The sequence below is a fragment of the Pelodiscus sinensis genome, chromosome 11 (genome assembly GCF_049634645.1).
Source record: "Pelodiscus sinensis isolate JC-2024 chromosome 11, ASM4963464v1, whole genome shotgun sequence".
NCBI classification, from domain to species: domain Eukaryota; kingdom Metazoa; phylum Chordata; order Testudines; family Trionychidae; genus Pelodiscus; species Pelodiscus sinensis.
In genome coordinates, this window is record NC_134721.1 from 36,480,818 (window position 1) to 36,502,656 (window position 21,839).

General features: G+C 48.1%; 4 non-coding genes and 1 pseudogene across 4 annotated transcripts; 1 reads left to right on the forward strand and 4 right to left on the reverse strand.

Annotated features, from left to right (window-relative positions):
• Positions 1 to 25: 25 nt before the first annotated feature.
• On the reverse strand, positions 26 to 154 carry LOC112544982 (small nucleolar RNA SNORD22). The gene has a single exon (XR_003088375.1). It is a non-coding gene; the product is annotated as a small nucleolar RNA SNORD22 (small nucleolar RNA).
• A 384-nt stretch (positions 155 to 538) lies between these two features.
• Positions 539 to 612, reverse strand: LOC112544987 (small nucleolar RNA SNORD28). The gene has a single exon (XR_003088380.1). It is a non-coding gene; the product is annotated as a small nucleolar RNA SNORD28 (small nucleolar RNA).
• Positions 613 to 1,046: 434 nt separating this feature from the next.
• Positions 1,047 to 1,115, reverse strand: LOC112544988 (small nucleolar RNA SNORD27). The gene has a single exon (XR_003088381.1). It is a non-coding gene; the product is annotated as a small nucleolar RNA SNORD27 (small nucleolar RNA).
• A 1,155-nt stretch (positions 1,116 to 2,270) lies between these two features.
• LOC112544989 (small nucleolar RNA SNORD26) lies at positions 2,271 to 2,346 on the reverse strand. Its single transcript, XR_003088382.1, has one exon. It is a non-coding gene; the product is annotated as a small nucleolar RNA SNORD26 (small nucleolar RNA).
• Positions 2,347 to 10,555: 8,209 nt separating this feature from the next.
• LOC142831024 (U2 spliceosomal RNA) lies at positions 10,556 to 10,730 on the forward strand (annotated as a pseudogene).
• The last annotated feature ends 11,109 nt before the right edge of the window (positions 10,731 to 21,839 follow it).

Sequence of the window (21,839 nt, forward strand, 5' to 3'; positions counted from 1 at the left end):
GCAACAGAGCCAGATGCAGCCCAGTGTCCCATCAGACTATTCCTCTTGGAACAGGTTCTCCTCCTCTCATGCTGCAGGTACCAGTGGGTTCACACCTTTTCAGGTTCTGGTACCTGGACAGACAGTAAGATGGGCACAAGTTTCCTCATCGGGACAGGGGTCAGAGGGGGAATGAGCACTGGATAGGTCACTCACCCTTCTCATATGGTGGCATCTCACCTGTGTAGATAAGAGAATCAGGTCAGTGAGCACAGGAACAAGCCCAGTCCATTAGAGCAGGGCCAGAGCAGTCTGATCAGGGCTTTGGTAACTCAAATGCCATGAGACAAGCGTCGTCCAGCTAACATGGTGTCATCTTTTCAAACTGCCACTTGCAGTTTGAAAGTAATGGCTCATCCCTACATGCTACAGATACTGTGTGAGAGATGTCTTTACCTGAGACAGGGATTCACCCCAGGAGGAATTCACCTAGACAGAAAACAGAACCCCATGAGACAAATGCCAGTGAATGAGCAGCATTTCCAGCCCAATGGCCAGATGCCATCAGAACTCTAACATGCTATTGGTCAATGTTCTTCAAATCTTTTCAGAACTGTTTTAAGATCACATGGCAAAGGGGCTGTGATGAAGCTTGTGCAAGGACTGACCCCAAGGAGAGTGCTCAGTGCATACAGCAGTGTTTCTTAAACTGTTCCCTGGCACACTGGTGTGCCGTGAGGCAGTTGGAGGCATGCAGTGTCAAAATGGCCACCTTTAAAAGGGCAGGTGACCTTTTAACTTTCTTGCTCAATAACCTCTCGCCCCTGACCTTTTTTTTGGCTCAACAAAAAATTGTTTGGTGTTCCTCAGTCTGAAAAAGTTTAAGAAACACTGGCTTAGAGCCTTAGCAGGGCAGGCCTTCCAGCCCCAGAGACCCAATAACCCCAATCCTACCTGTATACAAGGCCAGACTCCCATCTGGGGGCATGGGTAACCTGAGACAGAAAAAGCAAATTAGCTCTATTCCAAGACAAGGAGACCACCCCACCTCCTGCAAGGGTTTCCAAGTTCTCAGGAGTAAGCTGGCATCACAGACTCTCAGCCATATGCTTGTCTGTTTGCATTCATCATTGAACAGCAGGGAAGGAAGAACTTGACTGAGAAATACCCCCCCCCCATTTTATAAGCCAGGATTCCCTCTAATTTTTCCCCACCCCAAGCCAAGTTCTTTTGTGCACCAATGTTGAGGTGACTGATATCACCTTACTGGTGCACATAACTAAACTCATGTGAAAGGAGTGAGGCCAAGTTGGTTCTGAGTGTGGGAAGAGGTGGGCTGCAGAGGAGTGCTTAGGGCTGGGGGCCTCAAGGTGGCGCAAAGGGTTGGGGCTCAGGCTGACCTGGACAGAGAGGGGCCACTTTCCCAAAGCTGCATTAACTCCATGCTGGGAGCCTCCCCTCCACCAGCTTCAGGACTTGGAAAGATCTCTTCCCCCAGCTGCAGCCCTGAGCCACCATGTGGGACTTAAAAGGTGAGCAGCTTCCTAAGGAGGAACTTAGCCTGCAGCCTACAATTAACCACCACTGTAGTGATCCTGAAGCTAGACAGAGGATTTAGCTGCCAGGCACAGAAGAATGTTCAACTCATTTGCAGAACCAGATTCCCATCCTCATAGGGAAAAAACCCACTAGATGCATGTCTGGTCCTTTAGTGAAAACCCAATATACAGAACTGCAACACAGCTGCAGTGAGCAAGAGGGGTCAGCCCAATACATACAGATCCCAGGCCAGCATCCTGCCCAGCCATCATTCTAACAGGCCACACCACCACCACTGAAGAAAGCTGCTTCATGCATGAGACCCACCAAATAGAGCAAGTCACAGAATTAGTTTCCCTGCTCCCAAACTAATCTACATTAGGGAAGATGTCACATCCTAGACCTAGTACAATGGAGTCAGTTTTCCCCAGTGTTCTACGCCATGTTCTAGATATGGCTTTCATTGCAATGGAAAGTTTTAACTACTCACGTGGGAAGAGGCGACAGAACCAGTGATGTGCATAAGACCCATGCCTGAGAAAAGACACACATGAACTTTAATATTAAGAGCCACTAAAGCTGCTCCTGTAATGGCACCAACATTCCTACAGCCCATCCGACCCACTGTTAAGGAGAACATGGGCATATGCTCTTCCCTTGCTGTTCCATAATTACCTGTGCCACCCCCAGCAGGTGAGGAAGCACCAGGCTATACAGACCTAAATGTGATCCACACCTGAGCTAAAATCAGTGCCACTCAGAATCTGGTAAAGATTTTCTCCACTGAAGCCTCAGAAAGAGAGAGTTCAGCATTTGTCATCTTTGTGGCACTTCGTACACCCCTCCACCAACAAGGCCAGGGGCATAATTAACAGCAATGACATGCTCCAATAACATTGAGATATCACCTGGGTAATATGCTACACTTGTTTGCCCAGTATAGGGAGCTATTCAAGTACATCTGGGAACTTCAGCAATTTAGACAGCACAGAGAGCACGATGCCATGGCCTTATACATTTAGCCATGGACACTATGCAGAAAGGTGCTGTAACTCACCTGGTGAGCACTCCGGGGCTTTAAACCTGCACACAAAGAAACAGCATTAACGCACGGAAGACACACAGCTACATCCCCTTGGCACAGGGGCAAGTCTGTTCTCCTCAGAAATAGCTTGGGTCTTCACAGGGCTGTCAGCACAGGTCTGTGTTGGGCTCATCACGGAGAGAACAGTCCCTGGCAGCTCCCTCCTTGCAGCTGCTCCTCCCCCTTCCCACCATTGCAGCGCGGCGAGGTGGCTTAGCCAACGGGCGCCTGCAAGAGCGTCGCAGCGGCACGTGGCTGCAGGCTCTGGCACACGGTGGAGGGCGGGGCGGTTCAGCCTTTGCACCGGGCTCCTTCGGAGGCTGCAACCTGGAGCGGGAAGAGACTGGAAATCGGCCCCCTCTCCCGGGCTTGTTACACGTAGGCTCGGGTGCTCCGCTGTAGCGCGCGGAGGAAACAGGCGGCGCTGGGAGCGAGACGCACCCTTAGGCTCCCTGGGGAGAGGGCAGCAAAGACCATCTATGGCGGTGGGAGGAAAGTGTCGCCCGGGGCCCCCACGTGGTGCCGCCCCGGCCGCGCCTCCCACTCCACCGGACCGAGTACCAGGAACCAACCCCCGTCAGGCTCGCGAGCCCGCGCTGCCGCATGGTCCCCACCCTATGTCCCCAGCCCGCTCACCACAACACCACACCGCGACCTGGCAGCAGCAAAAATGGCCGAGCTAGTCCCGAGCCGGGGCTTAAATACACAAGAGCCACGGGGCATGCTGGGAAAATTCCCCTTCTCAGTCTGGAGCGGGGAAAGTTAAGCGCGCGTGCATGGGGAAGGGGGAGGTACATTGACTATACGCATGCGCGATACGAACACGGGACGGTAGAGTTTAAAGCTGAACCGCGAGTGCGCATGTGCCTAGAGATGGCGGGAGAACGAATACGCGTGTGTATGGAGAAACCCCGCACGCGCAGGCGTTCTCCTGTTTGTGCCATGGTTGGGGGAGGCGTCCTTGGCGGGAGCGAACTTCGGGGCTGTTCAGGGACGGCTCCTCCCCGCACGCGCAGACGCGCCCGCCTCCCCTTCCGCAGAACCTGGTGCCATCCCGCCTGGCCCCTGTCGGCGGCGTGTCCCGCTGCCTCCCAAAGAGCCAGCCAGGCCTGGGGCGCCCTGGCTGCAGCCTCGTGGCTAGTTCCAGCGGGGCCGCACTGCTGGTGCCTCCCTCCCGCAGACAAGCGCCGAACCCAGTCGCCGGGGCTGGCCTTGGTCCCGCTTCGCCTCGCGCTGTTCTCACGCAGGCTAGCGGGTCTGGCGAATGGGTGCAAGGGGGGAGCAGCGCTTCAGGCTGTAGGGCAGGGGAGGGGAGCCACCGACGCATGAAAAATTAATGGGGGTGGCGCACAAGTGAGAAGCAAAATAAAAAGGAAAAACCTCACTGAGGTAACTGAGGCTCCCCACATTCCCCTTCCACACCAGAGCCTAGGGGGGCCCAAGCTAATAGGATGTTACGGTTCCACCCCATGGTGGGGCACCCCACATGCTGGGGAGGGAGCCATGAGCCCCTGGGACTGGATCCAGGCAAGCCAGGGGCTACATCTGGCCCCTGAGCTTTCGGTTCCACACCCCTGCTGTAGGGTGTGCCAGGCAGACTGCTAATGTACCTGCCTCACAGAGCTCCTTGGGAGACAGCTTCTGTAAGGTTGGGTCACAGAGATCCCATAGTCGGGGCGGATATAGGGCAGGGTGAGCAGGGCGGCCGCCCCAGGCCCTGCACTTCAAGAAGCCCTGCGCATGCACCATGGCGCCACTGCACATGCACCGTGTCAAAGGGGGGGGGGGAGAAATTGTCATCTGCCCCTGCCCATAGTGACTGTCGTACTACTAAGCCCACTTTCCTCCCGCCCTCTAGTTCTCTATCCCAGAGAGGACTACCATCTGGACTCAGTAATTTAGGACACTCCAAACAAACTCCACCCAGCCGCCACCTCACTGTACATATGCCAGCACCCACCCATCCTCTCTTTCCCCCACCTATCCCTGTGCAATCTGCTCTGCAGGCCAGGCAGGGACGGATACAATTCTGCATCTCATACTTGCAGGCATCTGCAGCCTAGCTGGGAGTTACAGGACACAGAAGCACAAATTCTCTACCCCTCCCGCCAGGATACACAGCAAACAAAATCTCCACTTACACCTCATCCCAATGCCAGCACTCACTCACTCACTCTTTCCCCCACCTGCTTCTAAAACTTGCAGGCACAAATAGCCTACAGAACACAGCACAAACTCCTTGCCTTACCTCCACCTCACCTTAATGCCAGCACCCTCCCCTTTACCCCCACTAAATGGCACCCATGTTCTGTTATGGAAGCCAGGTGCAAGGACAATAAGACTTGTCAAGTGGGGTTACTGAAAGAAGACTAGATGTATGGACGCCTTGGGAGTCAGCAGCAAGTGCCTGCTTTTGAAAGCACCCTCTTTGAAAACGAGTGTGGCAGCATTAAGACAACACCGAGGAGAAGGTGCTACAGAGGACTAACTGCATAGGTATATGATGACACACAGATTTTGCAAATGCATGTGATGACTAACTGGTATAGATTTGCATGAGAGGGAAGCCACTATAAATCTAAGGTATCTTACAGGATGTTGAAGCAAAAACACGCTCCTCTGTGTTTAGGCAGCTAACAAACAGCTTTATTAATTAATAAAGCACAGCATGAGCCAAACGTGGTCACAGCAGAGCCAGACCCAGTAAGGCTGCTAATACAATTAATCCTAGTATCTTTATACCCTTAGCCAAACAGTCTGACGTCAGGGCATCCAATTACAGAAATCCTCAATTAAATTTGGAAAAACCAAACCTTATCAACAAGATGGCGGACAGGTGCGAGGGAGTACATCTCCTGTCCCAACCAGCCCAATTAACACATACCAATAACCCATTCTGTAGGCCTCTTCTCACGGGGTGACAGAAAGTTTACTCTGGTCTACGTGCTTGAGAGAAAAGCTGAAATGGTTTCTGATATACAAGATGGCTTCTAGCTAAACATGAAAATGGTTTTTTACAGCTTCTACAAGGGGGACCCTGTGTTTTATCTTCTCAACATTGGAGCATCAGTCTGGATCTGCAGAAGCCCAGCTCCACCCCTCCCTCATCTAACTCACCTGGCTAGTGCAGTTAAGTGGAACAACTATTGGTAACAAGACGCAGTGTGCTTGCATGTGTGCATGAGTGTAATATATCATATGCATATGTTACAGTAGTGATTGATATATGTATTACCAATAAACGTGGCATTTTGCCTTATCCCCCTGAAAAGATCCTGTGCAGTTCTTTAAGTACAACACCATGATGATGTTATTTGTATAGATATGTGGACAGAGATGGCAACGGGGTTTGTTGCAGGGATAGGTTCCTGGATTAGTATTTCTGTGGGTGTGGTATGTGGCTGCTGGTATTTGCTTCAGATTGGGGGGCTGGCAGTGGGTGAGGAGTGGCCTATCTCCCAAGGTCTGTGAGAGTGAGGGATCATTTTTCAGGATAAGTTGTAGATTGTCAATAATGTGTTGGGGGCTGTAAGTGATAACTAGTCATGTTCTGTTATTTTCCTTATTGGGCCTGTCCTGTAGTAGGTGACTTCTGGATACTTATCTGGCTCTATTTCTTCACTTCTCCAAGTGGGTATTTTAGTTTTACGACTGCCTAATAAAGATCTTGTAGATGTTTGTCTCAGGGATTGGAGTAGATATAGCTGTAGACAATGGATCATGTGATGTATCCTGAATAGAAGCTAGAAACATGTAGATAAGAATAGCAGTCAGTAGGTTTCCGGTAAAAGGTGGTGTTTATGTATCCATCATTTATTTGTACTATAATATCCAGGAAGTAAGTCTCTCATGGTAGGTCTGAATAAGGATTTAAAATGGTTATTTCATTACAACGGCAATTTCCCCCTCACTTGTTATTCACACCTCCGCTGGGAGTGAGCCACATCTACCCTGACTGAATTAGCCTTCATAACATTGGTCCTGCACTTGATAAGTAACACCCTTCTTTTGATGCAAACAGTACATAACCAGCATTGACCTGGATTTAGGTGTGCAAGTTTTTAGGTAATAGGAATGTGTTTGGGGACCTTTAGAGTGGGTCAAGCAATCCCAACCAGGACAGCCTGCTAAAAAGGGTGGCATGAGCAGGATTTGGATTGGTACTGAAATTTGGATTTGTATTGAAAGCAGGAGATGGCAGGGAGTCAGGGGAGCAGCAGTGCTGAGAGTGAGGAGACCAGAGTTAGGTGCCAGCTTTTTTGTGCATCCAGCTGGATGACCAACCAACTCCTTCCGAGCAGGGGTGCCCTCCTCTCTGTTCCACAAGTGCAGTTGCTGCTGTTCCTGTCCCCTGCCCATTCCTTCCTGGAGCTGCCACTCTTGACTGGGACAATCCTCTCTGTTGCTTGTATCTGAACACAAGCCTGCAGGCTCCTGGGCTTGAGTACTCTCTTAAAGAGACTGCACACTCATATTCTCAGTCCTGCACACTCTCTCTGTCTCCCTCTCTCCCAGCATACAACACAAAGGTTCCCTGCATTCATGTCACTCCCCCACCTGGGTTGTGCTGAGAGTCAGCTTTGCTCTGTCCCTTTGCTTGTGCACCTCCTGGCTGCTTGGGGCAAAGGAGCAGCAGTCCAATGGAACAGTGGGCAGCATAGCCAGCTTTGTGCAAGCAGGTGTGTCAGTTTCCCCATTTGGGTGCAGAAGAGGGATGCAGGGATTAGGGGTACAGAGGATAGGAGTGAAAGAGGTATACATAGTTGTAAGCCACGTAGCCCAATCCTGGGCCCCAGACCTGTGCTCAGGCCCATAAATAAGTGTCCAGGGATCACCTTAGGGCCCAGGCCCTGAGTACACGGCAGGCAGTCAAACAAACAGTTCAACAGTAAGCCCAGGCGCAGGGCGGGGCAGGCAAACAAACACAATTCAGCAGTTAGTAAGCCCAGGCCCTAGTGCAGGGAGATAAGCAAAGCAGGTAAGCAAACAGTTCAAGTGTGCCCAGGACCTAGTGCATGGCAAACAGATAGCAATTCACTGTTCAAGTAAGCCCAAGCCCTGGCACAGGGCGGGGCAGGCAAACAGATCACTGGCAGGAGAGGGGAAGACTGTCATCCAGTATATTTGGTGTCAGGAGGGACGTGGGCCCTCCCTACTCCACTGCCTCCGGGCTGCCACTGGGGATCTGGCTCACAAGATGCTGACGCTACAGTAGGAGGTCAGCCTGACTGGTGTTGGCTTCCTCAGGGCCACTTTCAAATTCCCTCTAAGAATATACCTGGCTCCATGGTCCCAGCAGGTTCTTGGGGTTATTGGGGTCTGAACCCTCAGGTAGGGGTAAAAACGTTTCCTTGTTGGTGTAAGGGCTCAGTGGTCCAAGCCAGTCCTCAGCTTCAGCCAGGTCTTTAGAGGCCTCCCCACGTGGGAGCTTGGGGAAGGCCTCTGCTTCCTCTGGCATCTGGGGCCCTAGTGAACTCCTGGGCTGGGCTTTTATACTACTTGCTCTGCCACTTGGATCAGAGAGGGGTTCCTCTCACTTGTGACCAGTATTAATGGGGCTGTGATGAACCCTCTGAAATCTAAGCTATGGCCCCACTTGAAGCTGGTGGTGGACCGTCCATACTGAGTATCCCAAGATCTGCAGACCTAAGAGGTCCGATCACAGTTACTGGTTTTACGCCTCCATTGGATAGACATTTTAAAATTAGCCCAGGATATCCCAGTGGCAGGCCATCTGGGGCAAGACAAAACTCTGGCTCGAGTTTTGAACCTTTGGGCTTCCGTGTGTGGCTATCGCCATGCCCCCCACGGAGCTCTTAACCAAGAATAGCCCACAGTGAGTGTGGTGGTCCCCTGAATGTGAAAGGGCCTTCCAGACCCTGTAGGAAGTGCTGTGTAAAGAATCCATCCTGCTCAGCCCAGACTTTTATACTACTCACCCTGCCCCTTGGCTCCAAGGGAGTTAAAGGGGCAGGACCAGGCGCAGTCCACTCGGGCTCCGAGAGGGGTTCCTCCCCCTCTGGATCGGTGAGCAGCCACCCCAGCTCACTACAATAGTGCAGCAATTAGGGATGCAGGAGATAGGCGTGAAGGGGGCACAGTGCAGAGGTTAGGAGCAGGGGAGGGAGGTGCAAGGGGTAGTACTGAAGGGTGCATATATAGAGGCTAGGGGCACAGGAGGTAGGAGTGAAGGGATATAGTACAAGGAGTAGGGGCAGAGGATGTTTTGGAGTAAGAATGAAGGGGGCACAATGCTTGGGTTAGGGGCACAGGAGATAGAAGTTAAGGGAAAACAGTGGAAGGGTTAGGGTGGAACTTTGAAAGTACAAATTATTTAACTTGAGTGGAAATCCGGTGAAAGGGTTCTTCCATGGACCTGCTTCATGCTCCCCTGAGCTAGAGCAGACTTGCCCCCCACTGCTTGCCTCCTCAGTGGCAGACTTGCATTCAGCTCCCAGGCCGTGCAGGACCAGAAATGACGAACCCTCCAACATTTCACATTATCAAAGTGCAGAAATTGAACAGGACTCTTCAGTCAGTGATGGGGAGGCGTGTGTGAATGGTCCATAACAAATCACATGGCAGTAGATTCAGGAGACAGGAACGAACCTCTGGAGTGGATATCGGCATGCGGAAATGCACCCTTCTAGGTCTCAGCTCTGCTAGCAAAAATAGGGATTTTGCTGGGTAGGCTTCTGTCAGTGCTCCTGCCCACCCTCCTGGTGTTTGTACAATACAGTATTTTCAATTTTCCTTCCACTTGACAAGTCTTAGATTATGCCCTTTGATTGTTTCAAGTGTGTGAGATAAGGATCTTGAATACAGACATTCATTCTTGATAAAAGGAAGAAAATTGTGTGCCTAAGGGAACAGTGTAAAATTAGCAGTTCACGGTGTTAACAGTCCTATTCTAGATCCCTGCTTTTAACTCTATGAACTCCTTGCCTGTTTTCTCATTTGTTGCCCCCTGTATTTATTTGATCCTAGATCCAGTAGCTCCTCTCCTTAGTCTGGGGGGAGGCCAGCAGGCCCAGGAACTCAACACAGTAGAAAGTCAGTTACAAACACACCAGAAAGGAGGCTGTTTGCTTGTAACTCTGAAACGTTCGTAAGTTTACAACTGAACACTGATTTAATACACCTTTGAAATATTACTAGGGAGAAGATTCTGCTTTTAACTATCTTAAACTAAATGGAAAGAAAGGACAAAAAAAAGTTCCTTTCCCTTTTCAAATCTTTAAGCTTTCCCTCTTATTTTTAGTAGTTTACGTTGAACAGAGCAAAGTGTTGTACTTGCTCTCCCTCTCTCCCTTCTTCACTTCTGCTTCCAGATTGAATATTTTCGGTTCCAACTGAGAAGTGTATGATTGATTGCACAGTTCAGAGTTTGTAACTGAGATTCTACTGTCAATATAGGGTTAACAGCCTAGTGTCGTCAGACGCTGCAACGTAAGGGCTGGCCTCATGCAGATGAGAAGCTCTCGGCCGGAGAAACAAGCAACCAGGAGGAAATGCACATGTGTGCTGAAATTATTGCTTTCTGAAGCTAAATTACCAGGCAAGAGGTGCTTTCCTTTGACTGGATATACAGGAGACGCTGCATGGTCAAGTACATGCAGGTTTTAGGCAAATATTTGTGAGAGTCTCATTACAGTGCTTAGTACATCTCTCATGCATGTCATTGTGATGTAGAAAAATGTGCAGATAGGAGTGCTGCATGAAATTTCACCGTATTGGTATCGCTTCTCGGCCTTTTGGCTAAGATCAAGTGTAGTAATCGCTTCTCGGCCTTTTGGCTAAGATCAACATTCTCTCGGAGCGCGACCCGCGGAAAGGTAGGGGTCGGGTCAGTAGGCTGTATTGGCGTCATAACGGTTCCCAAGTCAGTACCCTGACATACGCGGGGCGTTTCGCCTGACTGCCCAACGCTCGGCCCTTGCCTGGAAGCCTCGCATATGCTCCAGATCAATTAATATCTGTTCTTATCAGTTTAATATCTGATACGTCCTCTATCTGAGGACTATATATTAAATGGATTTTTGGAACAGGGAGATGGAATAGGAGCTTGCTCCATCCACTCCACGCATCGACCTGGTATTGCAGTACCTCCAGGAACGGTGCACCTCCCCTTGGGGAGACTATTCTGGTTCAAAAATAGAATTAATTTAACTCTCTGCTTCTGCCCAAAGCTTTTGCCTCTGCCAAAAGCTTCACTCTGTTGCTGGTTTTAACCAGAATGGGTCTCACTTCTGCACTGGCTGGGATTTGACTGCAAATCTGCCGTGTTTCTAAGGGGCAGGTCAGCTCTAGCTCAGCTGAGAAAAAGCTGCCATCAGCTCCTCTTGCCCCTGCTAAAAAATTGCTCCAGCACCCCAGGACAGACCTGGTGTCTCAGTTTGATTAAATATTTAAGCCTTTGGGAGGTGGGACTTCCATCTCAATCATTCCTTAGCCACCTCCCTCCCTTTTTCTGCCCCTCAAAGTGAAGCTACAGCAACCAATTCGTAGAATTATGGGCAGGAAAGACAATGGGATCATTTGATCTGACCACTTGCCATAGAATGTCATCAAGAGATAGAAAAATCTATTGTTGCCTTCAGTTTGTGGAAAGTCTGGGAGAAAGAGCAGCTACTCCCAAGACTAGTGAGTTATGCTGTAGTTAGGTAGCCTGCATCTTTGGGAATCTTTTATATTCCTTTTGGCATGTGGCTTCTACTTCCTTTGTCCTAAACACAGGCTGCCTAGCACGTGGCCCGGAAGCTTAGGTTTTGTCTACACTTGTAAAATGACAAGTTTTTGTAGATCAATTGCCAGTGCTTAACCCCTCTCCACCCTCAAACAAGTTTTGCCACAGCAAGAGTGAATTCTGTCTTGTTTGGGGGAGCGCTCTCTTGCTGACAAAGTGAAAGCTGCTTATATGGGGCTAGAGGTATTTTTTTGTCGGCATTTTTGCTGACAAAAAAATACCAAACAGCAGCATTCACACACACATTTTTAGCAACAGGGCTGTGTCAACAAAGCCTTGTTACTAAAAGTTCCATTGTGTAGGCACAGGGCCAGCCTGAGGTATTCTGGCGCCCCGGGCACATCAAGCGTGCGGGGGGGAGGGGGGGAGGAGGGGGGAAGAGATCACACAATACACTTACCTGATTAAGGTGGAGGGCAGAGTGTACTTTGGGTAAAAAGTTCAGATGAGTCTGTAGAGAGAGACTTTTTTTTTTTTTTTTTTTTTTTTAAAGGACAAAGGTGAATCTGCCATTAGGGCAATCTCTCCCACCAGACATGCTGATGTTATTGCAACTAAGAATTCCATCTCTATGATTCTATAATGCTGTTTTGAGCGTTAAGTGGAGAAGGGAGCATGTGGCCTTAAGTTCAAATGGAGGTTTCATAAGCATGGTTAGTACCAGAAGTAGATTTCAAGGTGCCAGTGGGGTAGTATCAGGATATAGGGCATGTAGGTCTTTGAAGAAGCATTTGGCTGTGGGATGTGCAGAGACCATGGTGTCATCAATAGTCACATGGAACGTTGTTATTGCTGCAAGGTGTACTCTAATTGAGGTAATAGAAAGGTGGGATTGCTTTAAATCCAGTAAATATTCGAGGATTGCAGATAGGGGGCATCCTCAGGCCTTGTAATGGGAAGCAGCCCAATGTACAAAACAAGACACTGTGTTACTGTATGTCTTCCTCATTGCAGGCACCTTGCTGTGGAGGGGCACATCCTGTACTAGGTGTGAACATTGTAATTATGTCCGTGAACCATCAAGGTACCATGCCTTGAGGGGGAAGCGTGAGGAGTTGTGGATGGAAAGCTTCAGTTCCTGGTTGGAATAATGTGCTCAGGTGATGTAGGGTCATTCTGTTCAGGAGGGGAAAACTACAGTTGCTGAGGCCAACAAGGTGCTATTAGGATAACTCTTGCTTTGTCCTTCCATATTTTGATAAGTACCCTGTTGAAGAGGGGAAAGGGAGGGCATAGAGCAGGTGATGTCCCACTTGAGGATAAGAGGGTCTCCAATTGAGTCCTTTCCCATGCCCACCCTGGAGCAGTGACATGGGCTCTTTGTTCTGATGGCAAATAAGGCTGTGAGTGTAGTCTCACTGTGCAAATAGCTGTGCTAGAAGTGAGTCGGTCTGCCACTCGGGATCTTATGGTAGAGCTCTGCTTAGGGCATCAGCTGTGGTGTTCAGGACACTGGGGAGATGGTATCTACATAAGTGCATGCCATGAGTTAGGCACCAGCTCCAAAATGCCATGGCTTCCATGCCTAGGGTGTGAGATCGTGCCCTGTCTGTTATATATAAAACATACAGGCTGTATTGTTGGTATATATCCTGATGTGTCTTCTGGTGGTGATGTGAGGTAGGAAACGTTGGCATGCAAGCTGAACAGCCCTGAGCTCAAGGACATGGATACGTAGGGTCCTCTCTGCTGCAGTCCATAGGCCCTGGGTTGCAAGGTCTCCTGTACGCTCCCCGGCCTGTGAGGGAAGAATCCATGGTGATGACCACTGTGGGTGGTGGGGTTTGAAAGGGTATGCCTCTGCATCAATTGTATGGCTTTGTCCACCATAGCATTGCACTTTTTACTATGTTGGGAAACAGATTGTTTTGGGCAGGGGGTGTAGATTGTGCTTGTAATTTGATCTGAGCCATCCCTGGAGGCATCTCACGAATAGACGGTCATTGGAGACAACAGGGTTGTAGGACGCCATGTGTCCTAGGAGTTGTGTCACAGTCCACGACTGTTTACCTGGCATTATGTGGAGCAGTTGGACTAGCTCGCAAATCCTTAGGAATCTGTATGGAGGCAGAGGCTGAGGCATGGCCCCAGTAAATTGTATTGACTGAGTTGGCAGAAGGACTGCCTTGTTATTAAGAGTCTCAGTGATTGGAAGCACTGTTGTACCAGATGGTGTGATGGCATCTTGGGATTCCCCACAATCCTGCAGCCCCACACCTACTTGTCAGTGACATTTGTTCTTGATGACTAATGTCAGAATAGCAAAATACTTAGCCTTAATTTGAGCTATTATTTCATGTTTAACGGCATTCCCCCCCCCCCATAAGTTCATTTTGAATGTGTTTTCTCCCCTAAATGGTCATGTATTTCTTCCTTCTTTGTAAATGTTCCTGCATCACTGGATCAAACTTTCCCAGTTATTCAATAACTCCAAGAAAATGTCCATTGTATGATGTTCCCAGCTGCTCATCAGACCCACGGAATAAGTTTCGTTCTGCTAGCAACTGAATGACAGCTACTACTCTCTCAAAAACTTGATACCAGCATTTTTGCTTCCTGGTCAATAAGTTTGTTGCATTGAGGCAATGGGTTTTTCAGCAGATAACCTTTGCTGAAGGTTGCAGCAACTAAGCATAGCTTGTAAGTGTCCTTTTGAGTTTTCGTGCTTGGCTAATTGTATATGAATATTAGACCAGTCATTAAAACCATTAGATGCTAATGAACTTGCCACAGAGCAAAAAACACAACAAAAACAGTAACAAAAGATAGTCAGCTGACACTGAGTAGATCACCCATGGACAAGTTACAATTTCACCATTTGAAAGTTTGCTTTTGCAGTGAAACTTTGAAAAATGTTTCCCAGTCTTATTTTTAGGGAAATCTTCAATAATTTTAGGTAGGCCTTGTTTTATTAAGTACTCTGATATGCCGGGTAATATATTCTGGCCAAGTTGCAGGATCATCAGATATTTCTATTTGGTCAGCAGAGTTGAAGTTGCCTTTCTGCTCTGGCTCTAAACCACTCACATCTTTATCAGAAAAGTATTCTTGACACTCAGTATCTTCAGCATCAGTTACAACCCTTTCTGTAGTCTTATCTTCACCCCGACAATCTTCTTCAGACTGATTTGGCTCTTCAAATTCTTCCTCACTGCTGTTCTGTCTGTGTCATATGCTTTACTGGAGAGTTTAACCATATCTGCATCTTCAATGAGCTCTTCTGGCTCAACAGTAGAAACAGGTCTGCTAAAATACTTGTTTAAAGCACCCTTTTGCTTCCGTGTTTCAACTGCCTTTGCCTTACATATATCTCTTCTTACTCGCTTGGGTACTTTCTACCACGGTCTCTTGATCTTTCCCATATTAGGAGAAGTCACCACAGTCTTTTAGACCATTATAGATTTTCACTTTCATATTAAGAAAATAATTTGTTCTGATAGTTGTACAACTGATTTTCAGATGTAGAGTCTGGGTCAAACTAAATAATTAAACAACCCATTTCTATATTACTGCAACACTCTAGCTGACACTTGACACAGACTCCCAAGAGTATTTAGAGTTACGTCTCCCACATCCTAACATAGCAGTCTTGTGAGTAGTACAGTTCAATTTTGCCAGCAGACAGCTCCACTACAGAATACACATACATTTATGTATTAATGTAACTGAACTAAAAAATAAAGCAAATATATTACATAAAGTAGTATTCCAATTATGGATGTTTCAGAATGTGAGGGCATATCTGTTAGGTTGATCTTCCAGCACTTGATTTAGTGGGTTTAGTGTAGACCCCCAAATTGAACACTGAGGGCAGCCACCATTGGCATCCTATACTTCTCTTCCAGTAAAAAGTAAGGGAAGCTGACATGAGCAAGTGCTCCTGTTGGCCTCCCAGTGTAAGTGCTGCAGCTGCAGCAGCTTGGCTTAAGGTTAGCCTAATCTAGCTACAGATTTTGTATAGTTGGATGGCGTACCTTAAGCCGACCTGCCTGGTCTAGTGTAGATCACGCCCTACGGAGCAAAGTTCTCAAATATCAAACTGCTGAAAGTTTGAAGTACAGAACCAAATCCAGATCTTCATTTTTGGGCTCTTAGAAATACAGGTAAATGTTCAATAAGGATTTAAAAAAAATAATGAAGTCTTAGCAATGTGAGACCACTTTTTTGAATCAGGAAACCACTTTTCCTTTTGAGAACCAGCAGAATTAACACAGCTATTAAGCCTGTTCTTGGAATCTTTCAAAATTCCTAGTCAGCAAGCATTGCAATATTAACAAAGATAATGTGTCCAGAAGATACGTGCTGAGTTTCATGGTGGCTATGACTGCTAAGGATTATCCAAAGTGGTTTCTGTATCTACCCACATAGTCAATTTTTCAAACTAGGTCTATACATCAGAACCAATTTCCATGTTAAATGTTTGTTGGGGGGGGTAAGGGAGACAAAGAAACATTTTCCGGATGGTCCACTTACCATCCCATCTAAACAGAAGCCATGGCCGAAGCATTGTCATGATCAGGACCTTAGGCATCTAAATAAATGGTCCAATTTTCAACATGTTTAGCATGGAAAGCTTGAAGTGACTGTTGTAGGAGCTGGAAATGCTCAGCACTTGCCAAAATCAGAATGTTTTAAGCTTGATCCAAATCCCAAAGACTCCCTTTGATTTCAATGGGCTTTGGAAGAGGCCCATAATTAGGTAGCTAAATATGGCTCTTGTCAGTATGTAGCATTGTTTCCATTCATTCATTGTGTCACTTATGAAACAGCAATGCACATTAAGGACATCAAATATCACAGAAGTAGATCTGATCAAAATGTATATCAATAGTTGAACATTTTCAAAAAAATGCCATCCTTTATTATGAAACATTTTACACAAAATTAAATCAGTTGCCTTAAGTGCAGGTCAAATATTTTCCATTGCAAACTATCCAATCTTTTCAATAAAGTTTGATTTTTAAAGTTACCAGAGCGCATTGCAGTCTTCTGTTCATTTTTGCTATTTAAAAAGTGAGTCTGTTAAGAGTGTCAGTTCTGTGGTCAAATTCCAGTCCTTAGTGATTTCAGCACCAATGATTTCACTAGGTAATATGGTACCTCACCACCATTGAAGGGCAGTGCCAAGGAGGCAAACACATATTGCCTGCATGTTGAGTCCAAGGTGAGTCTACACAAGGTTATAATCAATTATTTTTGCTCAAGCGATCACTGAGACAAGGACTCAATTCATAGACTCAGACTTTAAGGTCAGAAGGGACCATTATGATCATCTAGTCTGACCCCCTGCACAGTGCAGGCCACAGAATCTCAACCACCCCTCTTAGAATAATCCTCTCACCTATATCAAAGATATTGAAGCATTCAAACACTTTGAAGGACCCAACATGCAGAGAGTCCTTCAGCTGTGATCTGTGCCCAATGCTACAGAGGAAGGCGAAAAACCTCCAGGGCCTCTGCCAATCTACCCTGGAGGAAAATTCCTTCCCGACCCCAAATATGGCGATCAGCTAAACCCTGAGCATGTGGGCAAGACTCACCAACCAGACACCCAGAAAGTTCCCTATAGCAACTCCTATCATCCCTCCATTGACCCATTTCCAACTGATAATGAATGGTCAATTAGTTACCAAGATCCTGTTATTTCATCCAACCATCCTCTTATCATAGAACTGGAAGAGACCCCAGTAGGTCATCAAGTCCAGCCCCCCGCTCTAGGCAGGACCAATCCCATCTAAATCAACCTGGCCAGGGCTTTGTCAAGCCGAGACTTAAATACCTCTAGGGATGGAGACTCCACTACTTCCCTAGGTAACCCATTCCAATGCTTCACTACCCTTTTAGTAAAATAGTTTTTCCTAATATCCAACCTGGACCTTTCCCACCACAACTTGAGACCATTGCTCCTTGTTCTGCCATCTGTCACTACTGAGAACAGCCTCTCTCCATCCTCTTTGGAACCTCCCTTCAGGAAGGGAGTGTGCTATCAAATCCCCCCTCACTCTTCGCTTCTGCAGACTAAACAGACCCAAGTCCCTCAGCCTCTCCTCGTAGGTCATATGCTCCAGCCCCCTAATCATTTTGGTTGCCCTCCGCTGGACCCTCTCCAATGCTTCCGCATCCTTTTTGTAGTGGGGGGCCCAGATTCTAGTCAGCTCTGTCTTTAAACACTAGGGCTGTGTCTAGACTAGCAAGTTTTTCCCACAAAAGCAGCTGCTTTTGCAGAAAAACTTGCCAGCTGTCTACACCAGCCACTTGAATTTCTGCAAGAACACTGACAATCTCATGTAAGATTGTCAGTGTTCTTGCGGAACTATATGCTGCTCCCGTTCGGGCAAAAGTCCTCTTGCACAAATTATGCCAGTCTAGACATAGCCCAAATGTTTTGAGACTCATGGTAAAACAATAGAGGAATTCTTGTGAGCCCATGCTTTGCCCACAGTATAAATAAATATCTTCTCCACTAAACATCCTAATGAGATACCGCAAATGGTAAACTGAATTCAACAGCTCCTGATATGAACAGGTATCAACCTAGTTTTTCATATTTGAGATGTGTGATTCCTGGTAACCCATGACCATATGAAATCTTTCCATTCTCAAGTCAGCATATTAACAAAGCACCTATAATTTTGATCCATGCATTTATTGGATAGGGAAAGAGAAAGGAGGGGCATTAGTGTAGATAAATGTTCAAATTTTAAAAAAAGCCTGAAGGAATTAGGACTGGGCTCCTACATCTCACATTCAGAACTGACTAGGACACTTATGACCAGATTTTCAAAGGTGTGTAAAGATCAGATAGATATCTTTGAAGATCCGAGTTGACATCTGTCTCTTTAGGAGCTTAATTATCTTTGAAAATCTGAGCTTAGATTTCCAAGTCCAATTTTCAAAAATGACTTGAGTCACTCAAGTGCTTTTGAAAATTTTAACTGGGGACCTAAAGAAACAAAAATAGACAAAAGGCAGGAGATATGGTATTCCTTTTCAAAACTTGATTAACTAAATTTTATATTTCTCTATGCCACTTGTTTGTCTGGACAATTTCAGAGGAATAATTTGATTGCATTTGGACACACACACACACACACACACACACTATTGTGTTGATATTCCTTGCCTACTCTGTTAGGCTTTTTTATTTTGTGTGGGGGACAAACCCCCTCCCCCAGTGCAGAGACAATCCTTGTGCTTGACTCACCCCTCCTGAGTCCTGTGGTGTGGTCACGGGACTGCAGCCTGCAGGGAAGCCACCAGCACCACGCTCCTCTTCCTGGGCCAACACCCCATCCCACAGCACACTATAGAGCTGTGAGAGGGGAGCAGCCAGCGCAACCCCTCACCAGACCAGATGCTTCTCCATCTCTAACACCTCCCAGTCCAGCTGCTCAATCACCACACCCCACCATGGGCTGGCACCCTGGGCGTAGTTGCAGCTGAAGAGCCATGCACATACCCTTCCCACATCCCACCACCACTGTGCCAAGGGATAGGCACACCGTTGCCCTCGCCAGGCCAGACAGAATTCCTGGAAGGACACTATGAAGCCCACATCCTCCAGCAATCAGTTGTTGAAATGCCAGTAGGTCAGCCTCCACCTGGGTGAAGGAAGAGAGGCCATCATAGCCACCAAGTGGTGTCTGAGAATGGGGCCGGCTGAATACTGGAGGAGTGGGCCTGGGAAAGGTGATGAGAAATATAAATGCCATCCAACCGGGAGTGAGATGACTGTTGACCCTTCAGCTGGGCAAAGGTGAATGTGGTCTCCTCATCCAGGTGGTGGTCACACCAGACATTCACCAGGGACTATTGATCTACTATCTCCCTGAGGGCATCTGCAGCGGCCTGATACTGCTCAGTCTCACTCCTCAATGGTGCAGTTGAAATACCTGCCCAGAACCAGGCATGCACGAGGATCCAGAGAGAGTCAAAGGCAGCAGACACCTGCTGGAAGAAGCAGAGCCTCTCTGGGCCGCTTAGACATTAAGAACATTTAATGTTAGCCCCTCCACCCAAACCTGGAGGTGCAGCAGTTGACCCTGCACAACCACCGCAGTCCCCAGCACCTCAGGCTGTAGGTTCAGGGAGAACAGGGTCACCACCCCAGCTTAAAGGGCAAACAGGTAGCTTTAAAAAAAGCCACACACCCCCCCCCCATTCCCTTCCCCCCCACTCCAGCCACCAGCTAGCCTCAGCTACCAGAGCAGTATGGATCTCCTGCAGGAAAGTGAGAGGTTGCCACCCCCCCCCCCAAAGAAAGGAGTGCATCTGACTCCTGCAGAGACCCAACCTACAGCCCCAGGTATTTAGAGTGGTAAAGATGAACAGCAGCATTGAGGGGGCTGGGGAAGATCCTCACTGGCAGGAGTTCTGGCAGCTCCCATTGAGCCCCAGCAAACTGACTGTACCCAAGTCTGAGCAGGGCATCACGGAAGCAGTGGGTCCTCTGGTAGGCTGCAGCCTCCTGCCACCCAGTCCCTTTGATCTCCCCTAAAATGGCCCTTACAGTCTGGAGGATGAGAGTCTCCCCAGCACTGAGGGAGAAGAGTCACCTTGTTCTTGGAGCCACAAATTTCCTCCAAGAAACTGCACAGCTTATCCTTTAGCACATCAGGTGTGGGGGCCACAGGCCCCTGAATGCCCTCAAGCCAAAGCCCCCTACAGATTTCGTGGCCAACAAACATGAGTAAACAGGGACTTTGGAGTCCCTGCTGCACTGATGGAAGGGGCAGTGGCGGAGGGAAATAGCCCTAGATGTGCTGGGAGCAAGAGAAACAAAAACTGCCTCCCAGGGGCCAATGTCTGACAAATGCAGCAACAGGGGAAGGGGAAGGAAAGAGGTCAGGGAGAGGAGGGGAGGGGAGGAAGGAGAGGAGAGGAGAGGGATCAGGAAGAGGGGTAAGAGGAAGGGGAACAGGAGAAGTGGGAAATTTGCTTGGGAGAGGGATGGAGCAGCAAATTAAAGCCCTGGGTGTGGTACCTAAAGCTGTGGGCTGCTGTGAGCCTCTAAGGCAAGCAAATCTGCCAGGAAGCACAGGACCCATTGAGTTTTCATAGGTTTGCCACAACACTGGTTGTGCCCATGAAAGCTCATGACACCATCTACTTGTTTTGATAGTCTTTAAGGTGCTACTAGACTACATGTTGTTTAAGTTTTTCCTGTTACAGTCTAACTCTGCTACCACTCTGACTTTTTAAACACTAAATAGGTTCTTGATGAGGCTGGGTCCCTCAAGCCCTCAGCCTTGGTTAGCAGGCCAAAAGGCTCAGCACACACTGTCCCAACCAGCCAGACCACACTATTGTGCCACTATCTTGGCGAGAGCTCTGTTACCCCATATTCACCATCATGTTGTGATATTGCCTATCAGGGGACAGGTTCCATTCTGCTGAAAGCCCTTATTCCAGCTAAAGCCATACACGATTGGTGCAGTTAGCAGATGTTTGTCAATGGTCACTAAAATATGCTGGGGAATCTCCCAGATGTAAGATCACAAGAGGAAAGCACAAAGGGGTTAATCATCAGTAGTTATTGTCCAGCAAGGGGGTTACATGTTCAATGACTTACTGGAACAAAGCCACCTCTGGGAACTGCTCTGCCTTGTCTGGTGGGCATTGCTGAGTCACCAGACATGCCTGGACTTAGTGCCTTGGCCCATGTGCTTGGAGAACATAACACAATAACACCATGCTTCATCTTTCCCATCTCTTCTACCTATGCTGTGGAGACTGTCTGGACACAGAGGAAAACCCTGACCAACCTGCAATATCTAGTGGGAGAAGGAAAAACTGCTTCATCTGGGTGTCATGCTGGCTACAGATTGGGCATTCAGACCAGGTGCTTACTTTATTTTGGTACTTACTCTGACTTTTTGCCTATCTATAAAGGTGTTTTACTATGTATCTTCACTAGTGAGTTTGCCTAAACTGTATAGTAAATGTGCTCAGGTCACTAAAGGTTGGGGCATGTCCATTTTCCATTGATAGACTGGGGAACCCATCAATAAGCTTGCATTACACAAGAAAGGGTCTTGAGCAGTGCAAAAATGGTATTTTTCCCTAAGGTACAGTGTTGGGAGCTGGGAGCATTTGGCTGGTGCCTCTCTCTGCATGATTCATATGTGGCTCTGGGAGCATTCATGCAAACTAGACAGGTGTGCAGCTAAGCCAGCCTTAGGGAAAATGCCACCCCACCCCCCAAGTGAATTTGAATTTTGGGGTCACTGGCCACCAGGATCATTGTGTTCCCCATTGCCCCGGTCCTGCCCCTTCCACCCCAAGCACCTTCCTTCATTGCCCCAACCTCTGCACCTCCTTCCTGTGCCCCCAGTCCTTGCACTGCACCCCTTTGCTCTCAAACCCCTGTACCCCCTTCACTGCATCTGCCTCTTGCGCTCACTCCCTGTACTGTGCGCCCTTCTCCCCCAACCCCTGCATCCTCCCCCCTCCGCAGCCACGTGGGCAAGCCGCCCCACTGGCTGTGTTGCT